The 26,618-nt window shown below is 41.7% G+C and overlaps 1 protein-coding gene and 1 long non-coding RNA gene across 3 annotated transcripts in view; one reads left to right on the top strand and one right to left on the bottom strand.

Moving 5' to 3' along the window:
- Positions 1–26,618, bottom strand: part of nova1 (NOVA alternative splicing regulator 1) — a 107,899-nt gene that overhangs the window by 34,389 nt on the left and 46,892 nt on the right. The gene's annotated exons all lie outside the window — the stretch shown is intronic.
- LOC133551406 (uncharacterized) overlaps positions 16,664–26,618 on the top strand; it is a 48,152-nt gene continuing 38,197 nt past the window's right edge. The window contains exons 1-2 of the long non-coding RNA XR_009806490.1: positions 16,664–16,801; positions 18,154–18,184. This is a non-coding gene — a long non-coding RNA (uncharacterized LOC133551406). The remainder of the gene's footprint in view (positions 16,802–18,153; positions 18,185–26,618) is intronic.

Below are 26,618 nucleotides of genomic sequence, written 5' to 3'. Positions count from 1 at the left end.
ATCAGACGCCAGGCCAGGCCTGTCACAGAATGTGAGACTTGGCCCTCACCTCTCCCCAAACTTCCGGACTGCTTCCAACACACAGACTGGGACCTCTTCCAACAACAGGAGCTGGAGACAGCCACAGGAACGGTGCTGGACTACATACAGTTCTGCATCGGGAATGTGACTGTGGAAAAAAACATCCGGATTTACCCCAACAAGAAACCCTGGTTGACCAGCCAGGTCCGCACACTCCTCAGGGCCCGAGACGCAGCCTTCAGGTCAGGGGACAGGGCACTGTACAGTGCTGCTAGAGCCGGCCTGAAGAGAGGGATTAAAAAAGCAAAGGCGTACCACAGGAGGTGCATAGAGTCCCATCTGTCCAGCAATAACTCACGGGAGGTGTGGCGGGGCATTCATGACATCACAAACTTCAGAGGCTGCGATGTGACAACTGCGGGTCAGAGTGCGTCACTGGCAGAGGATCTTAACTGTTTCTTTGCCCGTTTCAAAACCCTCCAGCGACACTCATCTGCTCCAGCTCTGCCCCCGCCCCCACCGGGCTCCGGCACCACTCCACTCACTGTACAGGAGCACAGTGTCAGACGAGTGCTCCTGGCTGTGAACCCTAGGAAGGCTGCCGGACCAGACGGAGTACCTGGAAAGGTGCTCAGGGCGTGCGCCCACCAGCTCGCTCCCCCCATCACCAGGATCTTCAACCTCTCCCTGGCTCAGGCAGTCATTCCATCCTGCCTGAAGTCATCTACAATAATCCCGATGCCGAAGAAGTCTCCCATCACCAGCCTAAATGATTACCGACCTGTGGCCCTCACTCCGGTAATCATGAAGTGCTTCGAGAGACTGGTTCTCCAGCACATCAAGGACCACATCCCTCCAGACTTCGACCTCTACCAGTTCACATACCGGGCGAACAGATCCACAGAGGACGCCATCGCTGTTGCTCTCCACTCTGCTCTGAACCACCTGGAGCAGCAGCAAAGCTACGTCCGCATGCTCTCTGTGGATTATAGTTCTGCCTTCAATACAATAATACCAGACAGACTCTGCAATAAACTGGACACTCTTGGCCACCCACCTCTCAGAAGTGCCTGGATAAGGGACTTCCTAACGGACCAACCCCAGAATGTGAGACTTGGCCCCCACCTCTCATCCACCCGCACGCTGAGCATCGGCTCCCCACAGGGCTATGTGCTGAGCCCTCTCCTCTACTGCCTTTACACCAATGACTGCAGTCCATCCCACAATGACGACCTTATCGTCAAATTTGCTGACGATACCACAGTGGTCGGGCTCATCTCCAGGGGTGACGAGGATGCCTACAGGGAGAAAGTCCTGAAGCTGACAGCCTGGTCTTCGGAGAACAACCTCGCTGACCAACACGCCGGATTGTAGTCAGAAGGAGGCGTGTCTTAATGAAATTAAACAATGGATGTCCGCTAACTTTTTGCAACTCAACGCCAAAAAAATGGAAATGCTGATTATCGGTCCTGCTAGACACCGACCTCTATTTAATAATACAACTCTAACATTTGACAACCAAATAATTAAACAAGGCGACACGGTAAAGAATCTGGGTGTTATCTTTGACCCAACTCTCTCCTTTGAGTCACACATTAAAAGCGTTACTAAAACGGCCTTCTTTCATCTCCGTAATATCGCTAAAATTCGCTCCATTCTGTCCACTAAAGACGCTGAGATCATTATCCATGCGTTTGTTACGTCTCGTCTCGATTACTGTAACGTATTATTTTCGGGTCTCCCCATGTCTAGCATTAAAAGATTACAGTTGGTACAAAATGCGGCTGCTAGACTTTTGACAAGAACAAGAAAGTTTGATCACATTACGCCTGTACTGGCTCACCTGCACTGGGTTCCTGTGCACTTAAGATGTGACTTTAAGGTTTTACTACTTACGTATAAAATACTACACGGTCTAGCTCCATCCTATCTTGCCGATTGTATTGTACCATATGTCCCGGCAAGAAATCTGCGTTCAAAGGACTCCGGCTTATTAGTGATTCCCAAAGCCCAACAAAAGTCTGTGGGCTATAGAGCGTTTTCATTTCGGGCTCCAGTACTCTGGAATGCCCTCCCGGTAAAAGTTCGAGATACCACCTCAGTAGAAGCATTTAAGTCTCACCTTAAAACTCATTTGTATACTCTAGCCTTTAAATAGACTCCCTTTTTAGACCAGTTGATCTGCCGTTTCTTTTCTTTTTCTCCTATGTCCCACTCTTTCTTGTGGAGGGGGTCCGGTCCGATCCGGTGGCCATGTACTGCTCGCCTGTGTATCGGCTGGGGACATCTCTGCGCTGCTGATCCGCCTCCGCTTGGGATGTTTTCCTGCTGGCTCCGCTGTGAACGGGACTCTCGCTACTGTGTTGGATCCGCTTTGGACTGGACTCTTGCGACTGTGTTGGATCCATTATGGATTGAACTTTCACAGTATCATGTTAGACCTGCTCGACATCCATTGCTTTCCTCCTCTCCAAGGTTCTCATAGTCATCATTGTCACCGACGTCCCACTGGGTGTGAGTTTTCCTTGCCCTTATGTGGGCCTACCGAGGATGTCGTAGTGGTTTGTGTTGGGGTTTGTGCAGCCCTTTGAGAAACTAGTGATTTAGGGGTATATAAGTAAACATTGATTGATTGATTGATGTAGATATTCATGTAAATATTCATTTCTCCTACTGTACATTTGTACAGAGTCACATTTGTACAGAGTGTATAGGGTGTACATTTGCACAGAGTGTACAGAGTGTACATTGTACAGAGAGTATTGAGTGTACACTGTTGTCTTCCACATCTTTCTTTGCACTTCTATATTTTTAATATTTTTTATACATTTACACATTGTTTTCTTGCATGCACACATCGTACTGTATGGAATGGCCTCAATCTCGTTACCCTGCGTAATGACAATAAAGCTGATCCTGATTCTGATGCTGACACAGAACAAACCAAAAGTAGTGAAACAAAAATGAATATTGTCAACAACAGTATCAATATTAGTTATAATTTCAGCAGAGCAGTGATTAAAAATCCCTCATTGACATTATGACTAGACATTTATAAAAATAAAAAAAAAGAACAATAGTGTCACAGTGGCTTATACTTGCATCGCAGCTCATAAGCTTGACAACACATTGTGTCCAATATTTTTACAAATATAAAATAAGTCATAATTTTGGTCCGTTTAATAGTAAAACAAATTTACATTATTGCAATCCGTTGATAAAACATTGTCCTTTACAATTATAAAAGCTTTTTACAAAAATCTACTACTCTGCTTGCATGTCAGCAGACTGGGGTAGATACTGCTGAAATCCCTTACATTGAATGAATTGTTTTTGAATTGAGAATCGTGTTGAATAAAAAAAAAAAAACTATTTTAAAGCGAATCGTCACCCCAAGAATCGATATTGAATCGAATCGTGGGACACCCAAAGATTCGCAGCCCTAGTGAATATGTTCTCCATACTAATGTGTTAGCTTTTACGCTGCTTCTAATTCAAACTGCACTGTATTTTCATTAAATGTAAGATATTTGACAAATGTGAGTTGAAGATTGTTTGCAATTTGGGTCGCTGCTTGTCATTAAAAGGGGCGATGTTAGGTTTGGTAGCCAACCCGTTGAGAACCACCACCCATGAGAATACACTGAGAGCTTATATGTGGCGGTGGTAAATAAACACGCTGCAAATTAAACATTTGGGACCACAGAGAAGCACAGGTGGCGTCGATGCTCGGCACCTGCTGATCATTTTTGAAACGACCAAAAGTGACGAGGGAAACATTCCAAACATTGCTTTTAAGTTAATGTGGGCTTTTACAGGCCCTCGTAAATTCTTCATTATTAGTAACATTCCCAAACGTTGTAGCCTTGTTTAATGGATTATAAAAGTCTCAGGTGTGACTGTGGACGTAATGTCCTATTCTTCATCGTTTTATCCTTTTGTTCCCATTAATGCAGCACAGATGCATAAAACACTATGTTAATCAAGACAGGGTTCACTGTGTGTGAAGATTAAAAAAAAACAGACTGAAGCAAAAAGATGTAATAAGGCAAGTGTACAGACACTTGTGGTGAAAGATAATGTTTGCATCTTGAAAGTGTGTCGCAGTGCAACCCTGCAGCTGCCAAGCCACTGTGCTTGTTTGTTGGTGTAAGGCACAAATGCTATCATAAATGAAATGCCTTTACAACATGCAACCACGTGCCCATTCACCGCACAGCCATCCTTTTAGATTCCAACACCAAAATTACTCTGATTTTGAATCCCAGGTGACAGATTTCACTGGAAATATTTCATACTTTTGACTAGCCGGCCTTTTTGTTGGCAGAAAGGGGAGAGAGAAACGCTCCTGGGACTTATCGTCACAGTCCTCAGATTTTTCATCTTGATTTTGGCTGAACAAAGTTGTAATTCCTCTGCTTAGTTGCTTAAGCTCTTCCCTGCTAAGAATCCACCGCAGCCTTCACGTTAAATCCGCAGTTCGATGCCTTCCCTATTGGCCACACACTGCCGTAATTACTGTCATCACACGTTTTCAAAGTCATTCACACATATAATGTCATGATAAGCAAACATTTCTCGGTTTGCTCGTTAGATGGGCAGTTAGTTGACAAAATAATGTCACCTAATTAACACGGTTGATTAAATGGAATTTGATATTGCTGTGCAGCTGAATTTGCAATGCTGGTTTGTAACCACTAGGTGTGTAAACATACAGATATTACATTCATTTTTCACCGCTAGTGCGTGAGCCTCGCCAGCTGGATTCAGGCAGAAGGCGGGCTACACCCTGGACAAATCGCCACCTCATCGTATTCATAATTACATTTATTGGTTTGGTGAGGGGCAAGACGTAGTCCTGCTAGTATTGGCTAGCGGGAGCAGTACCGAATTTGGATATGGGCCACGTGGGTATTTTCCCAGTATGTCATTCTCTAGGGGGCGCCGCAAGAGGGAAGCGGAAAAATAGCACAATTGTATTTTAAAAATGTTTTTTTTCCGCTTATTATACTACATACTGTGACTATTTTGTGTGTTTTAGGTATGGCTGTTTTAATAGTATACCTTTTTTAAACTGACCAAAATCCTAAACAGTAAACAGTTGTGTTTAGTTTGAGGGAAGGGGGGTGTGGGTCAATAATTTTGCGCTGCAGTAATAAAACTGCCTATTGTATTTATAAATAAATGATAAATGGGTTGTACTTGTATAGCGCTTTTCTACCTTCAAGGTACTCAAAGCGGTTTGACACTACTTCCACATTTACCCATTCACACACACATTCACACACTGATAGAGGGAGCTGCCATGCAAGGCGCTAACCAGCACCCATCAGGAGCAAGGGTGAAGTGTCTTGCTCAGGACACAACGGACGTGACGAGGTTGGTACTAGGTGGGGATTGAACCAGGGACCCTCGGGTTGGGCGCAGTCACTCTTCCACTGCGCCACACCGTCCCTATTTAATAGTTTTTATGACTATTTAAACTTATTCTAATGAAAAGTTGTGTTATTTAACAAAAACTGTCCTTTGTAAAGACAATGTTTTCATTAAAGTCTCCTCTTTGAGAACACTTGGGCTTCCTTGTCATATATTAACGGACATGAACATTAGTTATGACTAAAGCTAAAAAGTGGTTGCATTACAGTCCGTCAAGTTCGTGTCGATCCTTGCGAGCCATGCAAAAAAGATGCCAGAAAAGTCAAAGACGAGTCTGATAGTTAAGCGATCAGACACACTGGCATTGATTGGTTTAAATCCAGTGTTCATTTTAACCATAGGATAAGGTTAGGAGAAGCTTCTTAAGTGCAAAAGTGGTAAAGCTGTATTTTCATTTACACTTTAATTTGAATGACAATTAAGTTAAGAAACATTTAAGATTAAGACTTGTTTATTTCAAAGGGGACAATGTAAACAAAAACATAGCTACACATGGGACAGCGTGGCGCAGTGGAAGAGTGGCCGTGCGCAACCCGAGGGTCTCTGGTTCAATCCCCACCTAGTACCAACCTTGTCACGTCCGTTGTGCTGGTTAGCGCCTTGCATGGCAGCTCCCTCCATCAGTGTGTGAATGTGTGTGTGAATGGGTAAATGTGGAAGTAGTGTCAAAGCGCTTTGAGTACCTTGAAGGTAGAAAAGCGCTATACGAGTACAACCCATTTATCATTTATTTGGTTAGTACTTATTTTTGTAATCAGCCTGAACTAAGCCTAAGGTTGATGTGTCAAATAAATAATAACCTTTGTGATTAAGACATGGTTTCATATAATTTGACAAGGTTGTAAACTGTAAGTAGGTTCGATGTAATTATTGAATATGACTATGACTAATTCAGTGCACATATTTGAGTGGGCCCTTGGGTCTCTCTGTAGTGAAAAAGTTGGGCCTCGAGGTCAAAAAGGTTAAGAACTCCTGGTTTAGCCAATGGAGAGCTCTTGTGAATGGCATCCATTGACATGTTCAGACTATTTTGGATTATCCTTGGAATTGCAGGACTAAGTATGTCCCCTTTAGACTTTTGTTTCTAAATATGCAACGATTCCGTTTTTAGTTTCTGTAAGGTGGCCAACTGTTCATGGTGTGTGTGAAACTGTTCACACCTAGCCTGAGGACTTTTACGTATGAATTGAACAAGGTGTGGATTCCAGCAGGCTTAGCTCCTCATAACTAATATGAATTGTGACATGTAAAGTGAATGTGCAAGATTTTAAAGTGTGGTGTTAACAGTTGCTAAATGCCATAAAGCCTGCCTTTGGCAACAATTGGGTATTTGACCAGACCTTAATAAGTAAGGCTCCAGGAAATGATACGGAATGGTAAACATTAGAGGTATCTTAGAATAGTCGACTAATGTATGATTAAATTTGGAGTAGTCTGATTCGACCACTAACCAACTATCCCTTGTCTGTGGGAGGGAGGCGAGTTGAGTACCCAAGGCCACCCACCACCTCCATCCATTTCCATCCATTTTCTACCACCTCATTTGTTAAAAAAAATTGAAAGTGCGCTTTATAACCCGCTGCACAAAATGTACGTAATAATTTTAGTTGCCAAGAGAGACAAGCGGTAGGAAATGGATGGATGGATGCATGTGCTTATCGACCACAAAGCAATTTTATCTGATACATGGTATAATGATAAGAGGGGCCAGTAGTCACACATGAGCGATACGTGTGAACAGCAGGTTAACACCGCCTGTTCAGTAAATGATACTAACAAGTAGATTATCAGCATGGTTAAAGTCTCTCGCTACGATGTGCACTGCGTTAGGATAACTGCTAACTGCTTTGTATAGCTTTCCCAAAACTATGTTAGCATTAGCATCGAGTGGTATGTAGACACCCATTAACATGACAACGGTAAACCAATGGATCTAGCGTTGGAGAAGAAAATACTGGGAAGCGGCGGTTTCAAAGGTTGTCTCCTTAGCTGCCCTAGCAGACCGGCCCTGCAGCCTCGCTTTTTCATCCTTTGTTTTTGCCTCCTCTTGGGCTTACTGCCGGGTAAAACCACCCAACGAGACCCAGGAGTCCTGGCTATGTCCCCCGGTAGGACGTTGGAAGTCTGACGTGATCGTGGTCAGCGTTGCTCAGCGAAATCCCAAACATAGTAATTCCTGGCGACTGTATGTAGGATTCGCCCAACATACTGTGGTGTTTTCACACATAAACGCACAAAACAAAACATACCAAAACACAAAGCACTGAGAATGGAGAGCCGTATCTATGCGCGCCGTCATGACAGTATGGAAATCTCATCGAGTACTACTATGGTGTGTCTATGAAGACCCAAAAATGGCACCTATTAGGGGACATTATCTGGCGTTTTGACCCATTTTGCAAAAACAACTTTTCTTACATATTGGTTCCTGCTGTTGTGTATTTAGGACCTGCATAAGTCCCGAAAATGTGTGCGCGTCCGCCTTTTTAGCCCGCGCCATAGTCAACAAGCTGCTTCTTTTTCTCTATCCTCTTGTTGTGGGGCATCCATCCTCCGCTGATGCCATTTGTAATACAAAGTAGCATACATATCTGTCAGTAAATTTGCTATGAAAACCCTAAAAACTGTTGGTACAACAAAGATGACGGGGAAAAGACACTGTCGAAGTGGAGCTATGCCAATTAAACTCACAAAACGGCGCATCATGAAGAGACGATCAAAAAGCGGCTTGAAGATGGTCTGTCAAACATAATCTATGCAACCTATTGACCAAAAAACACAATTACATGTTATGTTGATTACAAAAAAGTATTTTAAAAATTTTGAAAAAAATCATATGACCCTTTTAATGCGCCTTTCATCCCGTATGCCTTTTGATTGAAAATAAACCCGAACAGACCCACTCATTGGCAGTGCTCTTTATAATCTGGTGCGACATACGGTCCGAAAAATACCGTAACACTGATTGCTGGCTGCAATTATACCAAGCTACAAAGTTAAGTAAAGGGCCTCAAAAAATGTACCATGCGTTTGGGACCACCGTTCTAGATGGTCAAGTTTGATTGTCTATTACTTTAAGGCAGAAAAAGTTGAAAATTAGATATCTTTATTCGTGAGGATTTCCATTAGCCGTGCTCGTTAGCATACATGTAGCATACATGCTAACATACGACAACTTTTCTGCACATAGTCCATCATTTAACAAATTATATTAGACTCCAGGGAGGGAACCAGCCTGGGGAAACATTTAAAGGTACTGGTTCAAATAATTTAGCCTTTAAACATGTCATTAAACATTAAAGTCAATTCAAAGTCAAACATGTAACAGTTATTAAAAAAAAAAAAACATAATTCTGACTGTTTTAACTGTTATTGTGACACAAAGCCAAGATGTTGATCGTTTGTTTAAATAGCTTAGCATATATTTGGTTTTCGTAGCTTTTTTATGTTTTATAAGTGTACCTTAAAACAAGGTACATACCGAACCGGGATTATAGCATACAGTTACAGTTCTTCTCCCAATAAATGGCAAAAAGACGCATTATATTCAGTTAACCACAAATACTGTTTGCCATCATATTCCCACAGGCCCATAACTACTACTCAGGCTTATGTCTCACCACTTGTATTTCCTCAACAATATGCCCATAAAAGAGCATTTCCAAGCTCATCGAATTTTATAATCCATGGAGGTTTTTATTTCACAGTGTGGATTTAATTATGCCGACATATGATATAGCATTAAAAGTAGCAAGTAAAGTGGACGTCGGCAAACCTGGGTTGATGTGAAAGCTTTAATATATTCCACGTGAGGATAAAAGTTGTGCATGCAGAAAAAAAAGGGGCGAATGAAAATTCAAAGATAAACAAGCAAACGTACATGAAGTAGAAAGTTCTACAATTTGGATAAAGAGATACCTTCGCATATTTTCAGTAAGCCCTCTTTTAATTTCCCTGTTCATCAAAGTAGTTGTATTTATTTCAATATTATTAAACATGCATTAGCTTATTTTGCAATATAACAAAAATACAGTGTTACTTAAAAAATTCCCATACAATTAATTGCAAAATTAAAAGCGACTAATGATGAAACATTTAAAAAACAGTTGTGTCGGAAACTACTCACAATTTGATTAAACCTATTTATTGCATCTCATTTTCCCTCGTTAGCTTTGAGGTATTGTGTGGCAGAACGATCGCTGTGGATCTACTACTACCACTCTAAAATAGTCAGAATCCTCCATGTAAGTATTCCATTCAGTTGTAAACAAATGGCTCCAATGGCATACAGGTCACCTTCTGTGACCAGAATATTTCTAACTCCCGTTATTTATTGTAGGCTAAATTGCATAATATTTTAAGAATGGTTGAAAGGACAGTGTTGTATGTGGGAGACAAGTGGTGTCGCGACCAACTTCTCTGTTCAGGGATGGTTTTTCAACCTTGACATCGATGGCTTCCCTCACTCCTCTATCGTACCATCTGTCCTCCCTGTCCAGTATCTGTACATGTTTGTTCTCAAAGGAGTGCTGGTTCTCTCTGAGGTGCAGGTAGACAGTTGAGTCTTGGCCTGAAGAGTTTCCCCGTCTATGCTGTGCCATGAGTCGGCTGAGCACGATTGCACCAAGAAAAATTACTCGTTTTTGAACTCACTCTCAAACAATGGCAATAAAAACTATTTTGATTTTGATTCTGATTCTTGTTATTCTGGAACTGGTTGCACTTCTCACAAACGGCCAGCTGGGATGCCCACAGGTTTTGAGGACTTCCCTCAAATGCCTGTGCTCCTTCTCTTTGGCCTGTGGGCTGGTGGAACATTATTAGCTCTGTGTTGTAGGGTTCTAATAATGCCCAGTTTGTGTTTTGGTGGGTGGTCTGAGTGAAAAAGTAGGTATTAAAAGGTATGTGTGGGTTTTCGGTAAACCCCGACATGGAGGCCCCTGTTTTCTCCCATGTGGACATCACAATCCAAAAAAGGCAACGTTTTGTCTTTGACAGCCTCACATGTGAACTTGTTGTTTTTGTCCACTAAGGCAATGTGCTCGGTGAAGACTTGCACTTCTAGGTTTCTGATTTTCACCCATGCGTCATCTACATATCAGGACCAATGACTCGTTGTTGTTCCCTTAAAATAGCTCAGAGCTCTCTTTTCCATCTCCTCCATGTAAAAAGTTGCTACTATTGAGTATACAGGTAATCCCATGTTTTTTGTCGGTAAAACATTCCCATTAATTGAAAGTATGTAGTGTTAAGGCAAAGTTCCAGCAAAAGGCAAATCTATTCTGGGTTTAGTGTGAATCTATCTTGTAAGGTGTGATCACCTTGTAGTCGTTGCCTCAAAGTCTCTACTGCATCCTGGGTTGGAATACAGGTGAACAAGGAGGTGACATCGAATTAAAACTACAGTTTCATTTTTGTCCAGTTTTAGATCTCTAATCTCCGCTACAAAGTCAATTGAGTTTTGGACATAATGGTGAGTTTTGCCAACCAAAGGTCCAAAGATGTTGGCTACATACTTAGTAATTTTGTTTGTCACAGAGTTAATGCTACTGACAATGTGTCTGAGGGTCGCCCCATCTTTGTGTTTTGGGAAGGCCATAAAAGCCAGGGATGTTTTTTTGTGGGTATAATTGATAATACAAACCCTGGTTGATGGCTTCTGACTTTTGATTCCCCTCTTGTACCCACGTGGGGGGTCCCTTTTGAGCATTTCAAATGTGTTATAGTATTTGAGGAACATAAGCAACTGGTTTTGATAGTCAGTTGTGTTGAGAATTACTGTGCATCTCCCTTATCAGCTGGCAGGATTGTGATGTTTTCATCCTTCATTCATCTAGGTGTAATGCCATCCATCCATTTTCTCCCGCTTATTCCCTTTTGGGGTCGCGGGGGGCGCTGGCGCCTATCTCAGCTACGGATTCTGATGTTTTCACCCTTGCCCAGTGATGTTACTGCCTTCCTCTCCTCAAAGTAGAGATTTGGGGGTGGGCTTTCGCATTAGAAATAGTTGCTGTCACTTTCAGCCATATTTGCTCCCCTTCGGTTTCTGTTAGGTTGTTTTTGGGATTAAATCAACTGTAGGAACCTGATATGGAGTCATAGCAAAGTTAAACCCATTTGCAAATAGACCTTTTTCTGGTTGGGTAAGATTTCTGCTGGATAAATAATTTCAAGTTGTTTGCCTCCAAATCCGTGCTTGCAATGTAGAGGTGTTATTACTAAGTTGTGTTGTGTGAGTTGGGCTTTGATTGTGAAATGAATCACCTTTTCACAGACCTCTTCAGGCAAGATATACTGCAATTTGAGGAGTAATTCATCAGATTTTACTCTGAGGGTTTCAATTGTAAACTTCACTTGTCTTACTCTCTCATTCAAGAGTTGTTTTTGCGCTTTCAGAAGGATTGTGACTGTCCTGTGGCCTGTCAGGGTGAAACGACTGAACACAGTAGGTGGTCTACGACACAACCTCTCTCCCACATACAACACTGTCCTTTCAACCATTCCTAAAAAAACTCTGACATTTAGCCTCCAATAACAGGAGTTAGAAACATTCTGGTCACCTTCCGTGACAAGAATGTCATTTGTGCCATTTGTTTGCAAATGAATGGAATGCTAACGTGGGGGATTCTGACTATTTTGGACTGGTAGTGGTGAATCCACAGCCATTGTTCTGCCACACAATACCTCAATGCTAATGAGGGGAAATTATACTTCAACGACTGTCTTTGGCTTTGACAGTAAGATTGCTTGTTTGCATCCAAGCAGTTTTTTATCTCAATACCTTAGGGCGAAACCATCTTTGCCCAGGCACACCCTTACGGTTTTGGAGTATATATATTTGGGGTTCCCGCACCAGCCGCTAGACTAGATTTGACCAATTTAAAGGCCTACTGAAATGAGATTTTCTTATTTAAACGGGGATAGCAAGTCCATTCTATGTTTCATACTTGATCATTTCGCGATATTGCCATATTTTTGCTGAAAGGATTTAGTAGAGAACATCAACGATGAAATTTGCAACTTTTGGTGCTAATAAAAAAGCCTTGCCTTTACCGGAAGTAGCAGACGATGACGGCAAAAGGGTGAGGGCTCCTCCCGTCCTCACATTATTTTTAATGGGAGCCTCCAGCAGCAAGAGCTATTCGGACCGAGAAAACGACAATTTCCCCATTAATTTGAGCGAGGATGAAAGATTTGTGAATGATGATATTGATAGCGAAGGACTAAAAAAATAAAATAAAATAAAAAAAAGTTTAAAAAAAAATAAGGCGATTGCAATGGGACAGATTCAGATGTTTTTAGACACATTTACTAGGATAATTCTGGGAAATCCCTTATCCTTCTATTGTGTTGCTAGTGTTTTAGTGAGATTAAATAGTACCTGATAGTCGGAGGGGTGTGTCCACGGGTGTCTTGAGGCCAGTGTCTGACCGCAGATACAAGGACGGCGCAAACTCCACTGATCTCCGGTAAGAGGCGACTTTTTAACACAATTTTCTCACCGAAATCTGCCGGTTGACGAGTGGTCGGGATCCATGTTTACTTGACCGCTCTGATCCATAGTAAAGCTCCACCTTTGGGAATTTTACAGAAGGAATCACCGTGTGTTTGTGTGGCTAAGGGCTAAAGATTCCCAGCTCCATCTTTCTACTTTTACTTCTCCATAATTAATTGAACAAATTGCAAAAGATTCAGCAACACAGATTTCCATTATACTGTTTGATTGCGCGATGAAAAGAGACAACTTTTAGCCGCAAATAGTGCTGCGCTAATATTTCCTGACAGTCCGTGACGTCACACGCATGCGTCATCATTCCGCGACATTTTCAACAAGAAACTCTGCGGTAAATTTAAAATTGCAATTTAGTAAACTAAACCGGCCGTATTGGCATGTGTTGCAATGTTAATATTTCATCATTGATATATAAACTATCAGACTGCGTGGTCGGTAGTAGCGGGTTTCAGTAGGCCTTTGGGTCTATGGGCATGAACTGATGAAGCCTTCTCGGTTGAGAGGCAAAACGTCTTCTAAGACAAACCAAACAGTCCGTGGAATTACAATGACCTTGATGAGAGAACCTTCATAGACACTTTGTTGTGGTACATGTGGTCTCCATCTTCCTCCGCTGTGGCGCACCCGGACAGGCCCCCGCGCTCATCAAGCGCCCACTCTCCGCTGCAGCTGGCCGCAGTCCACACCTGTGACTAATGACGTGAGGCTGTATAAGTGGACCAAGGATCAGCGCGGGAACTTCGTTCTCTACTGACGTTCAGTAAACTGTAATCCTGCGTTATGCGATCCTGCTTTCCCTGTGATTTTCCCTCTCCATGTTCTCAGTGTGTTTCCTTGTGTCTCCTCCGCAGTGCCCCCCGTTGCCTGGAAAGAGAGCTGTGCGTCTCTCTTCTACCTCTGGACTTTGACTGCCTCCCTCTATCCTCGCGCCCAAGCTAGCACAACCTAGCCTCTGAGCTAGCGCCTGTCCCCGAGCTAGACTTCGAGCTAGCGGCAGTCCCCAGGCTGGCCCCTGTGTCTCCACCAGCTCCCAGGCTGGCCTTGACCGCTGCCCCTCGGCCTGCAGCGTGGACTTCAGCCGCTCTCCTCGCCTCTGTCTCCAATAACGCCTGCCGCTTCCACGCCGCCGATGACGTCCGCCTATTCCTCTACACCTCAGACGACTTCTTCTGCTGCTTCCACGCCTCCGACATCCCCTCGTTTCTGGCGAGACGCACCATGGCGCCACTCGAGTCCGCCTCCCCGACAACCAAGATGGTGGCCGTTCCTTGGTCGCCCGCCTCGCCGGCCTCAGCGACGTTTTACTCGCCGCCCCCACCAGACTCGTCCCCGGTGGATTTGGGGAAACCTGGGCCGGCGACCCACCACCAGTTCGCCCCTCCACCCTCCCTTGACTTTTGTTCCTGCTTTTGGGGGAGTTCAGATTCCTGGACATCTGGAATCTTTCCATAGGGGGGGATACTGTTGTGGTATATGCGGTCTCCATCTTCCTCCGCTGTGGTTCTACCCAGAGGGTGCGCTGACAGCGCACCCGGACACGCCCCCGCGCTCATCAAGCGGACCGCGCCCACTCTCCGCTGCAGCTGGCCGCAGTCCACACCTGTGACTAATGACGTGAGGCTGTATAAGTGGACAGAGGATCAGCGCGGGAACTTAGTTCTCTACTGACGTTCAGTAAGCTGTAATCCTGCGTTATGCGATCCTGCTTTCCCCGTGATTTTCCCTCTCCATGTTCTCAGTGTGTTTCCTTGTGTCTCCTCCGCAGTGCCCCCCGTTGCCTGGAAAGAGAGCTGTGCGTCTCTCTTCTACCTCTGGACTTTGACTGCCTCCCTCTATCCTTGTCTATAGTTCACATTCCATTCCCTTAGTTCGTTTTCTATTGTTTGATTATTATAGATATATGATTTAACATATATATATTAAATCTCCATACACTACTGCCACCTGGTGTCCGTTTGCCGTCACGTTCTCTGCAATACATAACACACTTAACTCCAATACAAGCAGTCCTGTTGTACAAAGCTGGACAGCCAATTAATATCTAAATATACTCCAATAAGCACACAAGTTTGGTCTTTGACTTGTATTTTAGTCAAGTCATTTACAAAAGGTAAACATGGTAGGCTATAGGCTACTAGGAGTGAGCAGCTACACAATAGCACACAAGCTAGAAATATCTAATACTGTAAGTGTCCTAAATTGAATGTCATTGCAGTGTAAAACAACACATTAGTCAAAAGAGACATCTATCAAATAATTATAGTTATATATTACTTAGACATACAAAGTCTCCAAGTTAAAGGCGTATTAGAAATTATCCAGTATCCAAACGTGTCCGCATCATTCAATTTACTATGTCAATAGCTTATAATAATTAACTATTATGGACACAATGTGTCACCAAAAAACAATTACCATGCCACTTCAACTTAAAGACAACATAAGTTGTCTTTATGTTATTATTAACTGTTTTAGCAAACAGTTAATAATAAATAGGTTAGTGTTTTTCGTACTGATCATTTTCTCTGTTTGACTAATTTCCCTTGCTCAGTCTTATTCTAATATTGCACAGGCTTTTTCTAATATTCACCACTACATAACACATACTAAAATGATTAAAAGTATGCCGTGTTGATATCGTATCAGATCAATACTGCTATCGGCTAATATACAAGGCTCCAATATCGATCAACCATCTACAGCAGTGAGGCTCCCTCTAGTGGTACGCCACAGAATCATTTGATTAAAGCACAGTACAGGGTTTTGATTTCTTATATTGAAACACAGTGTTACTGTTCACACTGTGTTTAATGTTACAGTGGCCAAAAATATTAAATATATTTGTAAAATAAAACCTCTGCCTTGTTTTTAATGAACACTTGGGCCTTCTACGCTACTGTATTTAAATGTTTGGCATTATGGTGGTACTTGGACAGCCAAGTGTTGTCTGAGGTTGTACTTGGTGATAAAAGTTGGGGAACCACTCAGCTACAGTATTTTGGAGTTGTCAATCAAAGCAGGCAGTTTTAACAAAAAGAACACAGTGGACCAGGACTTGATGAACTGGTCCACATAGACGGGTTATCAACATAAGTGGCATTGACTTGAACGCGTTCAACTGTAATATAATTGTATTTGATGTTGCTTTGATGTTGCTATGACATCACCACAACCAAGACAATGTCATTTAGACTTCACAAAATAATTGCTGTTTCATTTCTTTATGTTCTTGTTTATTTAAGTTTCAATGGTGAAATCCCACAGATCTGTTCTCTTGCAAGATGCTCGCACAATGCAGTGTGTGTGTGTGTGTGTGTGTGTGTGTGTGTGTGTGTCTTGCAAAGTATGAGTGGGTGCATATGCAGGACAGTACACTGCACTAGCCAAGGGAAAAGTTTAGTTTTTGGCCAAATATGAACAATTTGAGGGCGGGGCGTGCGAGTAAAAAGTCAGTATGATGTCATTTTGTCTGTCCCTGACTACTCGGAACCTAAACTGAAAGAAATACTGGCTGGGGGTTGGGGGGGGGACTTGGCCTGTGTTGGAGTAGCTTGAGTACAGCTGGGAGAGGGGTCATGTCTACTGAGAGAGATTGAAAGAGGCTATTTCTGGGATGGCCCGCCTGTCCCCTCTCTCGCATACAATCATGCATCATCCCCACTCTTCACTATCTCTACTCACTCATCAGCCATCCACACCGCGGAATCATTTTACAGTCCCCGTCAGGACCTTTTTTGAATTCACGCTTTCATGTCTTTAAGGGACAGATGGGAGGCATGAAGTGACGTTGGATGGATTCTGAGGGAGCACTCAAACACGGCCGGTCGTATTGTAAGCTCAAGTGGCACCTTGGTTTGTCACTTTTCATATGAATCAATGTTTAGCAATTTTTGCTGTTGGTTTTTGTATGCCGTCTCATTAACCAAACAGTCCAACATGGTGGGTTAGTATCTTTGTCCGTGTATCATTTTGCGGGAACAAGTACCAAACAAATAATCCCACGTGTTGGTAACTCACTGTGTACATTTTTTTTTCTTTTTTAGTATGATGCGAAGTAATTCACCATGGGGCCAAAAAAAAGTTGCGAGTGCCAGTAATTTGACAAAAATAATGTGAGAAATACTAATACATTCAAGAAGGAAATCGTAACCAAGTACAAAGATGGCGTCCAAGTGGCTTTCCACTCCCCTCCTCCTTTTCTGCTCATCGTTGTCTTTGTCAAAAGGAGTCGCTGGTAAAAGTGATGTTAAATTAGTATTTGTCCCTTTAAAATTGTACACATGTGGGAAAAAATTGTACACTTTACTATTTATTATGACATATGTTTAAATTATTAGGATGGATGCGGTGGAGGGCAGCACGGTAGGGGAGGGGTTAGTGCGTCTGCCTCACAAATACGAAGGTCCTGAGTAGTTCTGGGTTCAATTCTGGGCTCGGGACCTTTCTGTGTGGAGTTTGCATGTCCTCCCCGTGACTGCGTGGGTTTCGTCCGGGTACTCCGGCTTCCTCCCACCTCCAAAGAAATGCACCTGGGGATAGGTTGATTGGCAACACTAAATTGGCCCTAGTGTGTGAATGTGAGTGTGAATGTTGTCCGTCTATCTGTGTTGGCCCTGCGATGAGGTGGCGACTTGTCCAGGGTGTACCCTGCCTTCCGCCCGATTGTAGCTGAGATAGGCGCCAGCGACCCCCGCAACCCCGAAAGGGAATAAGCGGTAGAAAATGGATGGATGGAATGAGGATGTATGCGATTTAGAGCTTTTTTAATTTTGGAGAGGTAAAGAAATCTTTTTTTACCCAAAATCTGTAAATTTGCAGGGTGGCAAATGCCTGATAGCAGATTTGCCGTATTTATTATATTTCTAATTGTGTCAGTTATCATTAGAGATGTGAATCTTACAAAAAGTCACGATTCAATTCCACTTGTTAGGGTGACGAAATGATTCAGAAACGATTCTGCAGCTATCAATTATTTTAGTCATCGCGTACTCTGATTAGTTTGTCTGATTAATCAGATAAAACACATTTAGCATCAATGCTAATTGTAGGAAATAATTAGATTTTTTTGCTTTGCTTCATTATTTATTTTAATAAATGCATATTAACGACATTTATACTGCACTTTTAACATTTGTGCTAAAGCTTAAAAAAACAACCACTCTCTGCTCTTTTCTGCCTCACAGATCACGGCACCCACACAACCACTCCTCTCAGGTATGCTCTGTTGCAGCGGCCGTGCAGAAAATATGTCTAGAAAATTTAAAAGGTCCAAAAATGTGTGATTTTTTTTTTTTTTTAGAAGTTACACTCAAATGATTAACTGAAGCAATGGAATATATATTGAAGCATTTTTAATTGTTAATGATTAATCGTTGCGCCCCTACTCGAGTCAAACCGATTGTCGCAATATATTATTTGGTATGTAAATTCTAATAAAAATATGTTAAAACACGTTACATCATCTCCTCTTACCTATTCACGTGCAATGTAAACATGCAGCGAATATGGACTATAAGATGATTTTTGTTTTTTTAAATTGTCTTCAAAATTTGGAATGGATTCAGATACGTATTAAATAACAATCGCGATTCAGATGTGGACAGATTTTTCATGCATACCAACTCATCATTGTAACCTGCGAGGAGGGTTCACATTATAGTCATTCTACTTTATGACTCAGCGTCAAACTACCTCTTCTAATCATGCCAAAAGAGAGCAAGCGGGCCATGCCGGGGCGTGAAGCAGTGCACTCACACGTACCAAACCTGTTGGACTTTAAGTGTGAAGTGGGGTCCCAGATTTCTGTCGTGTGTAATTGTGCTGCTGTGATGGTGCGCTCTAAACTGTCCCATGAGGACAGATGAGGGCGTGAACTGTGGGTAATGGTGTTAGCATGCTTCATCAGCCAAAATGTGTCTGGAAATATCTACCAACATTGAAGACTGACTACCAGGGGCGTCACTAGCTTTTAAGGACAGGGGGGGCTAAGCCCCCAGTAGATGCACAGGATGCGAGCGAACGTAGCGCACGCGCACAAAGCTTCACAAACGGCTAACAAATATATATATATATATATATATATATATATTCTTGGGTGGCAGGTTATAGTTTGCTTTGTGTATAATTTTAGCTGTTTGCAAATTCACTATGTCGTGGAATTTCAGTATCTTTGATTTAGGGCTGGGTGATATATGGATATAAACGATATATCGCAGGTTTGTCTCTGTGCGATATAGAAAATGGCTATATTGTAATATTCGATTATGTTCTCACACAGTTGCTTTTAGCTTTGGGTATTACATTACTGGCGTTTCTCACTCCTTTTCGTCTGTCCTTCTCACAGAGACGTAAAACAAGCCCGCCTTCTTACATACGTCACATACTGTCGCACGTCTAGCGTTATATGCTCTCGCCGAGCAGAGAGGTAGCAGCATGGCTAACGTTAGCTGAGGCAGGTCGAGCAGAGCGGAGCTTGTGACAATACAAGAGAGAAGGTGCGAAACTGATCAAAAATGGAGGAAGAACAACAATAAATGCCCAAAATAAAGAGCAGGGGATCCATCATCTGGCGGTGGTTTGGCTTCAAGTGCGAAGATATTCAGCAGACAACAGCAATATGCAAAGTATGCAGCAGAAGTGTTACTACAAAAAGGTAGCAACACTATTAATTTGTTCTTTCATTTAAAAAGTCACTTGTGAGAGAATGAAGGGTATTTAATAAATACAGTTTTGGTCAATTGACTTAGTTGTGATTTCCCTCTCTGCATGAAAGTTTAAAAGTAGCATATATTAATGCAATATGAAGAAGAATGTTTTAATGTAGACACATAGAATCATCATACTGCTGTGATTATATGCATCAAGTGTTCATTCAAGGCCAAGGCAAAATATCGTACTATATATCGTATATCGCAATATGGCATAACAATATCGCCCAGCCCGACTTTGATTCAATAAATAAAGGGTTTGTATGTTCTCTATATCCAAAATTATGTATTACTCTAACTGATCTTTTTTGTAACACTGTTAGTGAATAAAGTGTACTTTTGTAAATATTTCCCCATATTTCTACACAGTAACTCAGATATGGTAACACTAGTGAGCAGTAGAGAATATGAAGTGATTTTTGGTCTAGAACATATTTAGCTTTATTCATGATTGACGTGTTTCTTGCTACTTTATGTTGTATATTTTTTACATGAGATTTCCAGTTCAATCTATCGTCAATCATTATACCTAGAAATTTGGTTTTATTTACTCTTTCAATTTCTATTCCGTTTATTTGTATTTGTGTCTGACTTTCTCTTCTACTGTTACCAAATAGCAATATTTTAGTTTTACTGAGATTCAACGATTGTCTGTTTTTGTCAAACATTTTTTTTATTTTTAATTTCTTCTGTTATTTGTATTATCTTCTGTGTGTTCTCTCCTGAACAAAACGCTGTTGTATCAGCCGCAAATAATACTAACTTCAAATCTTTTGTAACTTTACAAATGTCATTTAGATTGAATAATTTAAGTCCTAGTATTGATCCCTGAGGTATACCACAGGATATATTTAGCGTTGTAGAAGTGTTTGCCTAGCTTCACGTATCGTTTCCCGTTTGTTAGATAACTTCTTATCCAATTTGAGACCAGCCTTTTGATGCCATATCGTTCTAGTTTTTTGATTAAAATATTGTGATTAATTGTGTCAAATGCTTTAGTTAGATCCATAAACACTGCTGCCGCACATTGTTTTTTACTATCTATTGCATTGGTAATTTCTTCTGAAATTTCAATTAAAGCCATTTAAGTTGAAACATTAGCTTTGTATCCATATTGGTTCTCTGCGAGTGTTCTATTTTTATTTATGAAACTCTGTAATATGTTATTGAACAGTTTTTCAATGATTTTAGAAAATTGTGGAAGTCAAGAAACAGGTCTATAATTTTTAAAATATGTTTGTCTCCAGTCTTATAAATTGGTGCAACTTTAGCTATTTTCATTTTGTTTGGAAATGTACCTGTTTGAAATGATAGGTTACTAATATACATTAATGGTCCTGAGATCTCTTCAATAACCTTTTTTATCGTTTCCATATCAATTCCGTTACAATCAGTTGAAGTCTTAGATTTACATTTTTTCACGATTGTAACTATTTCCTCCTGTGTCACATTACTGAGGAACATGGAGTTGGGATTTCGCTCTATGGTATCATAATAGTCCTAAATTGGAACTGGGTCTGGAATCCTTTCTTCCAATTTTGGTCCAAAATTTAGAAAGTAATTATTAAAGCTTTCAACTACTTCCTTTATGTTGTCATTATGTTTATTTCCGTCTTTATAAGTATTGGGGGTAATCACTCTTAGTGCCATTTTTAATAATGCTATTGAGAATGCCCCATGTTGCTCTCATATTATTTTTGTTCCTGTCCAAAAATTCACTGTAATATTCTTTTCTACATGATCGTAGTATGTTTGTTAACTTGTTCTTATACTTTATGTACTTAATTTCTGCCTCTGTAGTTCTTTGTGCTATACATTTTCTTTATAGTGTATTCTTCTTACAAGCATTTTTTAATTGTTTTGTCATCCATGGTTGATTATTCTTTCTCTGCTTATGACTGAGTTGTTTCCATGGACAATGTTTGTCATAAAGTATTATGAACTTGTTTAAGAAATGTTCGTATGCTTCGTCAACCTCTTTTTCATTGTACACATTGTCCCAATCTTGCTTTTGTAGCTCCATTTTGAAAGCAATCATCCTCTTCTCTGTGCACAGTCTTTGAAATGTACTTTTGTCTTCCATGTTCTTTTTGCAGTTTCCATCATATATTGTAAAAACTGGCAGATGATCACTAACGTCGGTTATAAGTAGACCACTGGAAGTGTTATTATCAAAATCATTGGTAAAAATATTATCAATAAGCGTGGCACAGTGTCCTGTGATTCTGCTTGGCTTTGTGATTTTAGGATTTAAACTGATGCTGTACATTGTAGACTTTTGCTTCTTAAAGTCACCGCATAAGAAAATGATTTTTTTACCATTGTCCATGTAAGTTGCCTTGATCCATTCTTCAAATGTTTCTACAATTGACTTAGGTGATCTATATATACAACTGATGAATATGTTTTGGATTTTTTCCTGACATATTTCAATGGTAATACTATATAAGATATATTATCTATAGCAAATGACATGTTTTTTACCACATTGTAGTTCAGGTTCTTCATGACATACACAGCTACTCCTCCTCCATTTTTGTTGGTTCTGTTAATATAGTTTAGTTCATATCCTTCCAGATCAAAATCTATTCCTTTTTTATCATCAATCCATGTTTGTGTGACTGCGATCACTTTGAATTTGAATTTGTTAATGTTGTTGTAGTTTGCATACAAGCTTCTGCTGTTAAAATGAATAATTGACACTTTGTTATGACATTTAATGTTGCTATTGTATTGCTCATCTCCATCCATCCATCCATTTTCTACCGCTTATTCCCTTTCGGGGTTGCGGGGAGCGCTGGCGCCTATCTCAGCTACAATCGGGCGGAAGGCAGGGTACACCCTGGACAAGTCGCCACCTTATCGCAGGGCCAACACAGATAGACAGACAACATTCACACTCACATTCACACACTAGGGCCAATTTTTTTAGTGTTGCCAATCAACCTATCCCCAGGTGCATGTCTTTGGAAGTGGGAGGAAGCCGGAGTACCCGGAGGGAACCCACGCATTCACGGAGAGAACATGCAAACTCCACACAGAAAGATCCCGAGCCTGGATTTGAACCCAGGACTGCAGGAACTTCGTATTGTGAGGCAGACGCACTGCCACCGTGAAGCCCTGTATTGCTCATCTGTGTAATAAAAACAATTATTACTGATATGGTAGAAAACATTTGTATCTGGATCTATATTGTTTTCCAAATCCTGTTTTTTGTGATCTTTGTTGCAGAAGTTTTTAAGTTCCATAATTTCTTGTTCAACAATTTTTGATATTGTTTCAATCTCTATAAGTGTAGGTGGATGCAATCCTGATTTTAGGTCTTCTTTTTTAGTCGTCCCTTGGAGCATAGTAGTGTTGATGTTGAATTTAGGTGCTTGTTTTCTGTCAGAGTCCATTATCATCGTTGTTGTGGAAGCTGTGTAAACTTTAAAAATTGTCCAGATCCTTGATGTCATAGACAACAAGTACTCTCTTGCTTCTGGACCTCCATTCAGCTTGATGTAGATTTTACAGTTGGCGCTCCAAGTTCCCTGGATTTTTCCCTGCTTTCTCAAGTCCCGTGTTTCTTGGCGATTCCAGCATTAGGTTTTGTGAGATCCTCATCCATGTACACATTTGTTCCCTTCAGCTTCTTTCCCTGTCTTAGCAATGCCATTTTAGATTTTCTGTTTGCGTGTTTTACGAGCATGACTGGAGTGGCGTTTTTGTTTCTTCTGTTCAGTGGGATGCATGTTTCGATGGTATTAATGTTGATTTCAATTTCCTTTGATTGCAGAAAGTTGACAACTTGCTGTTCTGCTGAGACAATATCCATTTAATCTGGTTCACCTTCATTTTTCACAGCTTTGGCACAGGATCTTGGTTTAATTCGGTTCCCTGTCACGATGAAATCATTCATTCTTTTATCCTGCTCTACTTCATCTATGATATTCCACAGCATGTAGTTGTCTTCTTGAAGGGTCTTCATTTGTTGGCGCATGTCTTCTCGATGGGTCTTCATTTGTTGGCACATATCAGCGACTTAATTTTTTCTGGTGTTGTTCTGAGTTTGCAGACTTTCTATATTTTGCTGCAGACTTTTCACATCTTGTTTGTGTTCTGTTGTTGCTTTTCTTAGATCCATCCATCAATTTTCTACCGCTTATTCCCTTTGGGGTTGCGGGGGGCGCTGGTGCCTATCTCAGCTACAATCGGGTGGAAGGTGTTGTACACCCTGGACATCGCAGGGCCAACACAGATAGACAGACAACATTCACACTCACATTTACACACTAGGGCCAATTTAGTGTTGGCAATCAACTTATCCCTAGGTGCATGTCTTTGGAAGTGGGAGGAAGCCGGAGTACCCGGAGGGAACCCACGCATTCACAGGGAGAACATGCAAACTCCACACAGAAAGATCCCGAGCCTGGGATTTAACCCAGGACGACTCAGGACCTTTGTATTGTGAGGCAGACCCCTCTGCCACCGTGAAGCCGTTTTTCTCAGATCTTTTCTTTTATTTCTTTAATTTTTTCTTTCATTTCTGTCATATTTTCTTTCCATCCACCCATCATTTATTTCCATTCTTTTTTAATTTCTTCTTTAAATTCATGGAGTATTTTTTGTAGTAGCCCTTCTTGATTACCATCATGTCCTGTGTCCAGTCTCAAATCTTGTTCCCAGTCGTGTCCTGTGTCAGCTGACACCAAACGTTTCGGGATTTCAGTCTTTCCTTTGGCTTTTGGCATCGCGGCAGGTCGATGACGTCAGTGCCTCCTGTGTCTTAAACGGCAGTTGCTTTAGCGACTTGCGGCACTTTTAACTTGTTTGTTTCAACAAATTTGTACCTTGCGCCGTTCACAGATCAATTTGAGGTTTCAGCCAGTCAACTTATATCACTCTGCGACGTTGGAAGCACTTTAAGACAGCTGTAAACTCGCCATAACTTTTGGTTGTTAGGCAACCACTTTGAATTGTGGTAAGGCGCCGATGGCTTGTTTGTATCTGAACTAAGGATATCCGATCAGGGTTTAATGCTGCCGATTCCGATCATCTAGGAGTGAGGTCGGCCGAGACTAATACTGGGCCCCATTCAGCAATAAGTTCCTAACTTTTTCTCTTATCTTTCTTCCTAAGTGATTCCCCAAGAGGAGTCCATTCAAATTCATGACGTGATTTTAAACGGTCAAATTGTTCCCACCTGCTGTTTTTAAGTTGCTGAATGCCAAATGGTTAGCGCGTGCGTGTCTATCATAATTTGCATATAAACACGCCATTATTTCTCCAATATGCATAGGTAAATACCCTTAATTCCGTTATTTGCATAGGTAAACGCCCTTAATTGACCATATAAGGGCACAATTCCGGCGGAAAAACCGAATATCAAACACACGGAGAAAACACAAACAAATTACAAAGGAGAAATTCGTATTGTCCCGCGGGGGAAATATATAATGTCAAAACGTAAGTTTAAGAAAGGGGGGACTGCAGCATTCAAATAAATATTCGTCACGTAGGGCAAATAGGTCGACATGGTCGTGAAATATACACTCCCTCCCCAGGGCACGATCTGCAGCATCTTGCAGTAGCAGCAAAAGCATTGCCATTGTGTGTGTGCGTGTGCGTGCGCGTGTACGCACACGGTATTTTAAAATGTCAATATATTGCTCATTTTGCTATCTATCTATCTATCTATCTATCTATCTATCTATCTATCTATCTATCTATCTATCTATCTATCTATCTATCTATCTATCTATCTATCTGTCTATCTATCTAACATATTAATTTAACATTAGACAATAGCAGTAAGGGAACTTGTTACACCTAAGAACAAATAGGCCACCCTAAGAGTGCTCTGGAGCACTTGTAGATTTTGTTCTTACCTACAAACAAATCCCAGCTATGAAAAGAATGGTAAATACAAAAATCTCCTTAAAAACTTTGTAAGTGGGCCTAAGAACAAAATTTGTTCCTAAAAACAGTTGCTGAATGAGGCCCACTGTCCACATGTTTAAACTCAATTTATTTATGATGAGTTCTATTGAGTGTAACAATATCAGCACAATATTTTAAGTAGTTCCTTATTCTCTTTTATTCCATGAAATTGTTTGAGCAAAACAATGTCCATAGTACTCAAAAACTAAACAATAGCAAACACTACTATTGAATATTCATTTAAATATTTTGGTTTTTGCCCGGAAAAATCTTAGAACATGTCACGAGGGAGGTGCTGGACATTGAGTCCGAGTGGACCATGTTCCGCACCTCTATTGTCGAGGCGGCAGATCGGAGCTGTGGCCGCAAGGTAGTTGGTGCCTGTCAGGGCGGCAATCCTAAAACCCCTTGGTGGACACCAGCGGTGAGGGATGCCGTCAAGCTGAAGAAGGAGTCATATCGGGTCCTTTTGGCTCATAGGACTCCGGAGGCAGTGGACAGGTACCGACAGGCCAAGCGGTGTGCAGCTTCAGCGGTCGCGGAGGCAGAAACTCGGACATGGGAGGAGTTCGGGGAAGCTATGGAAAACGACTTCCGGACGGCTTCGAAGCGATTCTGGACCACCGTCCGCCGCCTCAGGAAGGGGAAGCAGTGCACTATCAACACCGTGTATGGTGCGGATGGTGTTCTGCTGACCTCAACTGCGATGTTGTGGATAGGTGGAAGGAATACTTCGAAGACCTCCTCAATCCCACCAACACGTCTTCCTATGAGGAAGCAGTGCCTGGGGAATCTGTGGTGGACTCTCCTATTTCTGACGCTGAGGTCGCTAAGGTAGTTAAAAAGCTCCTCGGTGGCAAGGCCCCAGGGGTGTTCGAGATCCGCCCGGAGTTCCTTAAGGCTCTGGATGCTGTGGGGCTGTCTTGGTTGACAAGACTTTGCAGCATCGCGTGGACATCGGGGGCGGTACCTCTGGATTGGCAGACCGGGGTGGTGGTTCCTCTCTTTAAGAAGGGGGA

The sequence above is a fragment of the Nerophis ophidion genome, linkage group LG04 (genome assembly GCF_033978795.1).
Source record: "Nerophis ophidion isolate RoL-2023_Sa linkage group LG04, RoL_Noph_v1.0, whole genome shotgun sequence".
NCBI lineage: Eukaryota > Metazoa > Chordata > Actinopteri > Syngnathiformes > Syngnathidae > Nerophis > Nerophis ophidion.
This window is presented reverse-complemented; position numbering and strand designations above follow the sequence as displayed.